This window comes from Dicentrarchus labrax, unplaced genomic scaffold (assembly GCF_905237075.1).
Source record: "Dicentrarchus labrax unplaced genomic scaffold, dlabrax2021, whole genome shotgun sequence".
Lineage (NCBI taxonomy): Eukaryota > Metazoa > Chordata > Actinopteri > Moronidae > Dicentrarchus > Dicentrarchus labrax.
In genome coordinates this window covers 21,573,976-21,585,955 of record NW_026136707.1, presented here as the reverse complement: position 1 = coordinate 21,585,955, position 11,980 = coordinate 21,573,976, and the positions used below count along the sequence as shown (strand labels likewise).

The 11,980-nt window shown below is 45.9% G+C and overlaps 1 long non-coding RNA gene across 1 annotated transcript; it reads right to left on the bottom strand.

Moving 5' to 3' along the window:
- Window positions 1-255: 255 nt before the first annotated feature.
- Window positions 256-926, bottom strand: LOC127367560 (uncharacterized). The gene is made up of 2 exons (XR_007885501.1): window positions 515-926; window positions 256-410 (listed from the first exon to the last, which is right to left on the bottom strand). It is a non-coding gene; the product is annotated as an uncharacterized LOC127367560 (long non-coding RNA).
- Between the last annotated feature and the right edge of the window lie 11,054 nt (window positions 927-11,980).

Sequence of the window (11,980 nt, the reverse complement as noted above, 5' to 3'; positions counted from 1 at the left end):
CATCTCTGCCTGCTGGATCAAAAACAAACACTTGGGCTAGTGCGCTTTTTTGAGACCGGGATTAAGTAAGAAGACTTCCCTCCCTTCTGCGCCGTTTATTTAGCTTTGTTTACACTCCTTAAATCGGATTTATTCTCACACCTTGTCACTGTTTCGAACAAGTCGAGTTAACCACAGAAATTAGGGACTTTTCATGGTGTTTTTGACAGGGCTGGTGTTAGGACTGGACCCAGGAGCAGACACCCAGACAGTATGGAAGGTTTAAAGGGGGTTTTATTCCACGCACACACACACACACGGGGGGATGAGGGGCGGCCACAGCAGGAACGGGTGGGTGAGATGGCGGAAGAGACCGGAGACACTGAGGCACAGGTGAGCGGACACAGGAAGCCAAACTGCACAAAGGGACCCTGGGGCACGGGAGAGAAACGGTTAGACAAGGGGACAGGCACAGGGAAAACACAAGAGAGCTTGAATCGCTTAACTAAATGCTGAAGGGAGCCACGAGAGTTACCACCACATAGGCTGAAACAATCTGGCGAAGAATGGGAGGAAGACCGGGGTTCTTGAAGACTGGAGCATGATGAATGATTGAGAGCAGGTGAGACAGCAGGCAGCAGGTGAGGAGAATGGAGGCCGCACCCTCAGGCACACAGGGAAGGGGGAGGAGCAAAGGGAGCAGGAGGGGAGCAGAGCCATGACAGTACCCCCCCCTCAAAGGACGCCTCCTGGCGGCCTACCAGGCTTGTCAGGATGGGATCGGTAGAAGTCCGAAAGAAGGGAGGGATCCAGGATGAAGTGCCGGGGACCCCAGAACGCTCCTCCGGCCCGTACCCTTCCCAGTCCACCAGGTACTGGAAACCCCGGCCCCGCCGTCGGACGTCCAGGATCTGGCGAACTGTGTAGGCTGGGTGGTCGTCGATGAGCCGGGGGGCGGAGGGGGTCGGCCGGAGGGGCACAGAGGGCTGGAGGAGACAGGCTTCAGGAGAGATACGTGAAACACAGGATGCACATGTAATGACGGGGGAGTTTTAACCTCACCGCCACAGGATTGATGATTCTGTCCACTTCAAAAGGTCCAATAAATCGTGGAGCTAGCTTTCGAGACTCTACCTGCAACGGCAGGTCTCGAGAAGACAGCCATACCTTCTGACCAGGAGCGTAATCGGGGGCAGGGAGTCGGTGGCGGTCCGCCAGGCGTTGGTTTCTAGCCGCTGTCCGTAGCAGGGCTGCACGAGCCTCAGTCCAAATCCGGCGACAGCGGCGCAGGTGGTCCTGTACTGACGGGACCGCCACCTCCCCTTCCTGAGATGGGAACAATGGAGGTTGAAAACCATAAGCTGCCATGAACGGGGACATACCTGTGGCAGCGCAGGTGAGGGAGTTGTGAGCATATTCAATCCACGGAAGAAATGTGCACCAGGAGACCGGATGTCGGGCGGCGACGCAGCGCAAGGCAGCCTCCAACTGCTGGTTAGCCCGTTCTGTCTGGCCGTTGGACTGTGGGTGGTAACCTGAGGAGAGACTGACAGAGGCGCCCAAGGCCTGGCAGAAGGCTCGCCAAACCTGGGAGGCGAATTGTGGACCACGGTCTGAAACAATGTCCTGAGGGATTCCATGTAGGCGGAACACGTGGGTGACCAGGAGTTTGGCAGTTTCCAGAGACGAGGGGAGCTTGGGCAGAGGCACGAAATGGACTGACTTAGAAAAACGATCAACAATGGTGAGAATAGTGTCATTACCTTCAGAGGTAGGCAGTCCGGAAACAAAGTCCACAGCGATGTGGGACCAAGGGCGACGTGGAACGGGCAAGGGGGTGTAATAGTCCGGCTGGAGGCTGGTGGGAGGATTTTCCGCGGGCACAGACAGAACAGGCGGCCACAAAAGCTCTTGTGTCTCTCGCCATCGAAGGCCACCAAAACTTCCGCCGAAGGAAGTCCAGTGTCCGCTGGTAACCAGGATGGCAAGAGATCTTTGAGGCATGAGCCCACTGGAGGACCTGGGACCTGGCAGAGTCTGGAACAAAAAGCCGGTTAGGGGGGCCGTTACCTGGGTCGGGTTGTGGAGTTTAAGCCAGGGAAAACCTAATACTACGGGAGCGTTGGGAGAAGAAATGACCAGCAAACTGATCTCCTCACGGTGATTACCAGAAAGGATAAGAGTGAGAGGAACGGTTTGTCGGGTAATGTTGGCTAGATGTTTTCCGTCTAGGGCATTAACGGGTTGGTTGTCTGGGAGTTTGACAGTGGGGATTCTTGCCTGAAGCACGAATGCTGAGTCAATGAAACTCTCCTCGGCACCCGAGTCGACCAGAGCTGTGAGGGGAATGGAGTTTAACTGCCAGCGAAGGGACGCATTTAATTGCATGCGAGTAAGAGGGGTTGAGGTGGAAGTGGCGACTTGGCTCACAAGAGTACCACCATTCTCTGGTGAGCCTAATCTTTTGGCAGCTGGGGGCAGGCAGCCAAGAAGTGACCGTGCTGGCCACAATAAATGCATAAACCGGACCTAATCCGGCGTTGGCGTTCCGCCTGGGTGAGGCGGGTGCGGCCCAATTGCATCGGCTCCTCTAAGAGCTCGGGGGGTATCTGGCTCGAGGGGTGTTTGGATGGGGCTGCTAACTGGGGACCTACCGAGATGGTGGCTCTGGGTAGAGCAGGGAAAGGAGAGGCTTGAGGGCGCCCCCTCCTCTCACGCTGTCTCTCACGAAGCCGGTTGTCAAGCCTAATCGCTAGTGAGATTAGCTCATCGAGGCTAGCAGCGCTATCCCTAGCCGCTAACTCGTCCTTCATAACCTCAGACAGCCCATGCACGAAAACAGTCTGTAACGCCTCCTCATCCCAACCACTCTCGGCCGCTAAAATCCTAAACTCGACGGAGAACTCAGCAACTGAACCTGATCCCTGACGAAGATTCAGTAAACGCTTGGCTGCCTCCTTGCCTTGCACAGGATGATCAAAAACTTTTCTTAGTTCCTCAGAAAATCGCTGGAAGGAATCACAAATGGGGGAGTGCTTCTCCCACAGGGCGGTTGCCCACTGAGCTGCTTTCCCTGACAGTAGGCTAATCACAAAAGCCACTTGGGCGCTATCAGAGCTGTAGGTAAGCGGCTGTTGTTGGAAAACTAGCGAGCACTGAAGCAGAAACCGCCCACAAGCCCCCAAATCCCCAGCATACCGTTCAGGTGTAGGAACGTGTGGTTCCCGGGGCGGGGGGGGAGGAGAGGCTGCATGCGGCATGGCTGGGGAGGCAGAGGGAGTAGCTGCTTCAGTGGCGGTGGTAGGAGCTGTGGGAGGAGTGGAGACCTGATCGAGCTTGGATCCAAGGGCGGCCACACTACCGCGAAGGTCTTGGATGGCTGCCACGATCTCGTCGAGGACCTTCTCGTGTTGGCCCACTCGTTGTCCCTGGTAGGCCAGTGCGCTTCGGACAGAGTCTGGGTCCGCTGGGTCCATGCTGGCCAGATTGTTCTGACAGGGCTGGTGTTAGGACTGGACCCAGGAGCAGACACCCAGACAGTATGGAAGGTTTAAAGGGGGTTTTATTCCACGCACACACACACACACGGGGGGATGAGGGGCGGCCACAGCAGGAACGGGTGGGTGAGATGGCGGAAGAGACCGGAGACACTGAGGCACAGGTGAGCGGACACAGGAAGCCAAACTGCACAAAGGGACCCTGGGGCACGGGAGAGAAACGGTTAGACAAGGGGACAGGCACAGGGAAAACACAAGAGAGCTTGAATTGCTTAACTAAATACTGAAGGGAGCCACGAGAGTTACCACCACATAGGCTGAAACAATCTGGCGATGAATGGGAGGAAGACCGGGGTTCTTGAAGACTGGAGCATGATGAATGATTGAGAGCAGGTGAGACAGCAGGCAGCAGGTGAGGAGAATGGAGGCCGCACCCTCAGACACACAGGGAAGGGGGAGGAGCAAAGGGAGCAGGAGGGGAGCAGAGCCATGACAGTTTTTGTTTCCTCACTTCACGATAATCTGTGAAATCTGCTAATAGTGAAAATAGAATTGTTTCATTGCATCTCAAACACTTTTACTTTGACTTAAATACTACGTGTGGCATCTGATGCTGCTTTAGATTCCAAATAGCCTGCAGGCAAATCCCCACACATTCACACACACACCTCCAGATTACCTCAGAGCAGAGGGGGGACAGAGCCTGACAACATCACAAAACAAGACAACAGGCACAATTACAGAGCAGCCTGGAGACAATCCCACACTTTAATGAAAGTCCAGTTTCCCCTGCCCCAGGTAAGTGCTCAACGTGATTGTATCTGTGAAACAATTACACTGTCACAATCAAAGGAAGCTGCCTTTAAATGGTCTGTCAAGGCCCTCGGTGGGGCTAATAATCACTCATCTCTTTCCCACTGTGTCACTGAGGTGCTGAATCCTCCCTTTGTTCTGCACGTCACCTGCCTCTCAATAGACTGCTTGGTGTTACACTTCAGGCACTTAGACGGCCACGCTTTCAAAGGGGGGCCGGGGCCCTGAGGGTATGCGAGCTCTGAGTAGATATTCAGCAACTGGCGTTTCAGGATCACCCCTCTTTCTCTCTGAGACCAGCTCAGAATTGTTGAGTAAAGTTTTTCTCTTTTTCTAGCTTGTGTTTTTCTGCTACGCTTCTGTGTCATGTCTTTTCCAAGTTTTTTTTCTTTTTGGCAAGGAGGCCCAGAGGTAAGATGTAATCCTGCGAGCAGTCAGCTGCCGAATGGAGATAATACCCTCCCTAATTTATAGAGTTATCACATATCCTCGTCGGAGCATAAAGTGCATCCACTTACATCCAAATGCCCTGCAGATTTCCATTTTCCTCCTTCCCTTTAAGTTAATACCTGTTTCATGTTTAACATCAATTAAAGGTATAAGGGTAATTAGAGAAGACATGGGAGAAAAAGAGGGTATCCTGCAGTTTCTCTTCCACAGTTTAATGATTCGCCAGCAGCCCCGACATGTGGCATGTCTGGAATGTTTGTCCCTCCATTCAGAGCATGAGAGTTATTGTGTCAGGAGAGGGAAGAAAGGGATCTATGTGGCTATCTGTGTGCACACACACAGGCGCGCACGAGCAAATTGTGTTTGACTGTGTGTTTGTACTGTGTTTGTAGGCTTCGTGCCCACTGATCATTGTAAGAAAGGGTAAAGAGAGGGTTAGATGGTTTTAAATGATCCGCCAGTTGATCCGTGTTGCCATTCTTGTTCACGAGAACTCCTCAATGCAGCTGGTTTTAGTTTCTCTGATTCATCACTGTACAGAAACACACACAGTAATGGGTTCAAATATTATACCTTGTTTTCCCTTCCAGTCTCCTCTCCTGCCTGTCCTCCACTTCAGGGCACCAAATCCAACTTCTCTCTCCCTCTCGTTCCTACTCTTCATTCACTCTGTCCCTGGGACACCCCATTCATTTATTTTTTATTAAATTTCAGCGCTCTCTGAGACTCATTTCCTGCGGTTCCTGGTGGAACAGAGAGCACGCTGGGAGTTTCCCAGAGACTGGCAGGGGTCGGGAGTGATGCCAGAGGAGCAAAGCTGGGGGTTGGTTTGGTTTGGGATGGTGAAAGAGGGAGGGGCCATTTTGGGAGTGCCCTGTCATCGTGGAATTTATTAGGATGGTCGCTTTTGTCCATTAGAGAATGATTGTGTAAAATAAATAATCACCTGCTATTTTGATATTTTTTTTCCAACAAAAATAATGACATCAGTGGGCAGAAGATAATTAAATCAACAAGGTGCAGCATCCTGCCTCAACCATTTAAACCAAAGCTTGGCGGCAAAGTGATGGCTAGAAGGTGAATATGTCTTATGTAAACAGTCAAATGTCAAAACAGATTTATATTTTTGTTCTTCTTTCCCTTATTTAAGTTAAATGACAGTTGGCAAACATGACATAGTAAATTATCGCCGCCACCTGGTAAGAATGTGGTTGGATGAATAAATTAGTTTGACAAACATGGCTGGACGTTTAGCTTCTGTCTGATTTGATCAATTGCTTTGTTCTACAGTAAAGAACAGTACAGTCTAGACCTGCTCTATTTGAAAAGTATCCTGAGATAACTTCTGCTATGATTTGGTGCTATTCAAATAAAACTGAACTGAACTGAAACTGAATACAGCCAGACAGTTGATACAGGTGTTATTCAAATACCTATAAATATATTGATTACCTGCTAACCTGGATGCTGTATTGGTTTGTACCTGTGTAGTTGTCTTACAGAAGGAACACGTCAGTAAAACTTGTATTCTGTGATCCTTGAGTTGAAGGCTACAGGAACTGGCTTCATAGAAAAACTACTAAAAGGATATGTGTGAGAGACGTGCAGTTTTAGTATTCTGTGGTACTTTTCTTTTCTTTTCTTTTCTTTCCTTTTCTTTTTGGCTTTGCTTTGTTTTGCCTGCTTCATTTTATTGTGGATCTAGTGTCAATGTGTTATAATGGTGACTATATTATCAGCTGAAATTGATGTAACCACATTACGCTGCTGCTGTTTTCATGCCTTGAAACCAATAAACAGACTGGAAAGAAATCCATTCCTTAAGGGAGAATAAAACTGAAAATCAATGTAATTATTACTATATATCCTTTTTCAGACAAATAAACTAGATGTTGGGGGGATTTAGCATCTCCAGTATCAGCTTGTGAAACTTGAGGTTTCTACTCAGAAGTAAAAGATTCACACCTGCTCAAGGGAAGCATTGTGTTTAAAAATGTATTTCCTCTTCTCCTTTAAAGAATTACTGTCCATAATGATCTGTCAGATGGCAGGAGGAGGAGGAGGAAGACTGTAGTGGTAACAAAGACCATAGCTTAAGAAGACCTAGACATTTTTATTCAAGTCTTTTATATTTGTAAAAGTCATTTATTTATTGTCATATTTGTATAAGATAATTGGGTTATCTGATGTCTGTCTCATCTGACATTTGTCATTACCTATAATTTATATTTTATTTATCCAGGTTTTTGCCACAAAGTTCAGGATCTACTGTATATGACACATTGCTAACTGCCAAATGGACTATATTGTGGTAACTGCATGAATTATTACTTTTAATGTGAACAAAGTTGCACGTGGCTATATATGAAGCTGAAATACACTTGTGTGTGTGTGTGGGGGGGGTTGTGTGGTATGTGTCTGTGTGCACACGCATGGAGAGCATTAAGGCGTAACCTTAGCAGTTTTATGAAACATGTACAATAAGAAACATATAATGTTGTTTGCATGGTTCTTAAATGAACCATCTGGGTACTTGTTGGCACAGACCCCAGTTTTTATGAGGTTTATTTTCTTTGCTGAAATATTGTACATTGCACACTGGGGCAGAAACCTTTGACACAGGAGACCCAGACAAGCATCTGAGCAATCAAATTATCCCAGAAAATGGTTATATATGAAGTGCTTGGGGTATTGTTTGCAAATTAGTGCAATAACAAATGTATCAGTGTGACAGGCAAGCGGGTTCGGCCTCAACCCCCAATAAAACACTGCTGCTATGGAGTAAAGACTTCCAGGCCGGTTAGTGTTGGGTAAGCCAATTGCAAATAAAATAATTATGTAGTCTCTCGTTTATAATTCTACTCTATCAGGCATGACTCTGTGGTCTGTCACACTGATTGCATAACTATTTCTAAAGGCATCTTGATATTGAAAAGAACATTTCACAATTGTTTTGATGTACCTAATCAGAGGAACAGTTCACAGCATGTGTCCAGCTGTGATGAGTGAGAACTGTGGGTACAAACTTACACATCATTTGAAAATGTCAAATAAATCTTTATCCTTGGGTATGATATTGTACAAAGCCACAAGTGAATTACAAAACCACAAGTAAAGTACAACAATGCCCACCAAGGAGATTGAGATGTTTGAGATTCAGAATTAACAGAAGATAAAAATTACTAAAAAGAAAAAGGTAATATTACTTTGTTTAGGAGTTACATGTTTACAGGTAACTGGGTAAATTGTAAGGGTGTATTAGAAAGAAGAGAGTATGATATTCCAACAACACAATGCACACCCCCCTGCTCCCCCTTTCTGAATACCTCAGTATAACCTCCATCCATGACATGCGGTGCTCACGAGAGCATTCATCATGACACAACATTCTGACTTCCTGTCTCCGTGCTGACGGCAAGCTGTTAACTTAATGAGATGCATGCTAGGACTGAAGGTTTTTTGGGAGACAGATTGGGCCTCCTGCTAACCGGGTCCACCGCGGTCGGACCTCACCCTGGCAGCCCTGCAGGCGAACTGTTTGAGCAACCTGACCCTCTTTGCATAATTTAACTCTCTCAGTTAGCAGGCATACTCTTCGCAGGGCAAAACACAGGCTTATCGTGCAGGGTTCAGTGAAGGAGTGTGTAATAATAAGGTTGATTAAGGCTGATCAGAATATTAGAAAATGGTGTAGCCTATATTTAGGAACCCTTCCTTGATGTGGCTACAAGGGCCCTAAGCAACATGAAATATACTGTTCTTGCAGTATTCGTCCCAGTTTTTTTACCAGCAGTTAAGCTCAGCATGCATTTGTGGGTCTGTGTGGAGCTGGAGACTGTAAAAAGAGTGCTGTGCACACATGTTTAATAATGTATTAATAAATACAAAAGAATATATATTTTTCAGACATCTGTAGACACAGGAAGCATATTAAAAGCAAAAATGATCAGATCTGTGAAGTTGAAGAAATAATTGCGTTTAGTTCAGTAGTGAGTTTCTGTGGTTACCTTGATTTTATTTATTGTTTTGGTTGTCTGATGTTATTGTTTTAGGATATTATAATATTTTTTTCACATTCCAATTGCAATGTCTGAATATTCTTAATAATTTAAAGTTTATTGCTATTTGAAAGGGTGCTCCTGCATTATTATGCTTATCATTGTATCAGTGGCATAAAATGGTCCTAAAATGACAGTAATAGTGTTGATCGCAATTATTTCTGGGACAATATATCATCCAACAAAAGTAGTTATTGTTACAGGCCTATAAGAATAAATGTTGTAATTACAATCTTAATTCTCTAAGCTATTTAAACAATATAAAATACCTTCCTGGAACTAAATTATATCGAACATTTTCTATGGCCCTAAATGCTGACCTGAAGTGGAAGTCAGACATGGGAAAGTCCAAGTTGGCTTTGTTGTACTTATATTCTCATGCAAAAGCTACTACACCAGTGATATTTGGGAATGTTATCATGTCATCATAGAAGACTAAGAGCTGAAAAGCACAGCTTTACATATCCAATGTAAATGTTTAGCCATTTATTAGCCCACACAAGTGTTTTCATAGAGTTCAGCAAAACTGGAAATCCAACTTCAGCATTAAAGTATGATGTATTATAGTGTATAATGTCACTGTAACATGAGAGACAACTACAGATCCCTGCAGCTGAGAAAACTTGGTGTTGAATAGAAATAAATGAATCTTGCCTCCTTTTCCCAGAAGCTCGACTTGGGCTGTTTTATTACTTTCTTCCTAATTCCTAGTTCTCTGACTTCACACACACATCATGAAGTACGACTCAATCTGCTGTGGGGATCTAAGACATGACTTTCATCTTGATCCTGCTGATAAGAAATCACATGTAAACAGTGCTCCTTTGTTGAATTCAGAAGACCTTATTTTACGATAGTGCTGTGAACTAGCAGCTCAAAGTGAACAGCAATTATCCCTGTCCATTTTGGCTCACGTTTCACATTTTTCCTCCAATTAACTCTGGTGCTAACACGCTGCATATTGAGCAGCTTCAGCAAATTGTCTTTATTTTTTCTCAGCGATCTAACCCAAACAGGAGATTCCATTTATTTTCTTTCAGGGAGAGTGTATTCTCTGGGATATTCTCTGGCACTGGGATTGTTTGGAAAGGAGTTTCATTTTGAACCCCCCCCCCTTCCTCCTCCTCGCAGTATGAGAAGTGTCCAGTGGTGTGAGACCATGTCTGATTATTACTGCTGTGATTCTCTGACAGGTTTAGCAGCAGCAGCGATAAGCAGAGATTGTTTTATCAGTAGAGCATCTCACTTCACACTGATATTATCTCTCCCTGCGTTGTTGCTCTGTGCACAGTATCTAGACACTTATATTATAGACTTTGCAACAGTTTGATCTTTATGATTGTGCTGAAAACAGCTAGGATGACTATTGTAGGGTTCTGAACCTTTATCACTCTTAATCCCCCGTTAAGATAAGAGCTGTTTCTACGACCATAAAGGCTGCTGATAAAGGTAAAAAGATCACATTTTAAGGTGATTTCTATGTGGAGATTCTTACCTCATTGAGTCATCCTCATTGTTGTGTCCTCTGTGGCCCTCCTGCAAAAAAAGAATTTCTTGTATTTGAGTTTTCCAAGCAATAATGTCCTTAGTTCATGTAGGGACATGCATAGGAAAACTCTTGGACAAAAATATCTTGCGTTCATTTGTTTCAGATCAATGGATAATGGATGTTATTAACCCACAAATGTGTTATATCAGAGAGCAATCGCTAGCAGCTACAGAAACAACTGGGAAAACAGTGGTGGGGTAGGTGTTTATTGCTGCGCTATTTATTTTACAATGCAGTTTTTGTTTTAGAAATTGGAAGTCTGAAAGAGGTTTTGGAGGGGGAGATTATTATCGATGTTCTGTAATAACACAGCTCTCATCACAAGGCAAATATTTTCACTGACAATAACCATGAGTGTACGATTAAACCGCAATTAGATTCATTTGACCCTCTGGTTAAGGGAGGCCTCAGCCTGAGGTGGGACGCCACACTGAGGACATCGTACGTACTGGAACACCTCCTCCCTCCTCCAAACTTGTTCCAAAGCCTGTTTGAACCCTGTAAGCTCCCTCCTCAGTGCTCTTTTGATAATTATGAATTATTACAGGCCGGGGTTTTGTTAGTAACTCTCTAATTTTGAAGATCATAATTGATCACAGGTGTGGCGTGGGGAGTGTTTTTGAAGTTCTCTGCGCTCTCTCTCTCTCTTTTTTTTCCATCTTCTTCTTCTTTGCTTTAGCAGTGAACCGAGGTCGTCTCCCAGGCAAGCCCCTGTTGGAGAGCTTCCCCTTTTCTTAATTCCAGGCGTTCCTTCTGTGTCTTAGACGAGTTGATGTCCTTTCATCCTCCTCGGTGGAAAGGAGGACACCGCTAGCGCTCACTGTCAGTCCAGCTGGGATGTGGCGCAACTCGCTACATTCCTCTTGTTGCTCTGGTCACTCAGGGTGTGTGAACATGTGTGTGTGTGTGTGTGTGTGTGTGTGTGTGTGTGTGTGTGTGCTTCCCCTCAGCAGAGCCTCCAGTCAAGAGTCCTCACAGCCAAACCATTTTGGGAATGGCTGGAGAGGAGGGGATATTGGATTAGAAAAAGGCAACGGATATAAATCTCTCACTGAGGCTCTCCAGTCCATCTCCCATCCAGAGGATTTATGATTTTTAAGAGTCAAATAATAAAGAAGAGACTAAAAAAAAAGAACTTATGAAATTGTGCTTTTTTCTGAATCTCTCTGCCTCACTGCTCCGCTCCTTGATTGATTGTGAAGCCTACGATGTGTGTGTGCTGTTTTTCCCGATCCTCTTTGCATTACCTTGGAGGACACAAAAAGCAGGTGAGGAGAGGAGGGGGAAGGGGGCTAAATTGATAAACCCCCACTTAGATAAATGTGTGTCCGCTCTGGGTGGTGAACGGTGAGGTAACCGGCTCCTCCCTGGAACACATTTTGACCAATTTATGTACAACTAAATCAATGGTAAGTATTTCCAGTTTACCGTTTAATTGCAGTCAGCTGGAACATGTTGCATTTTGACACGGCAGAGCAGGAGTCACACACACACACAGAGGACATTCTGCGGGCGGCGTGAAGGTGCAGCAGGTGTGCTCATGCTGTAGTGTCTCGGTCCAATTCATTTCAGAGCCATGAGTCACATGGACTCAGTCTTTCCATCAGTTCAGCCTTTTAGTTCAGAGTGTGAAC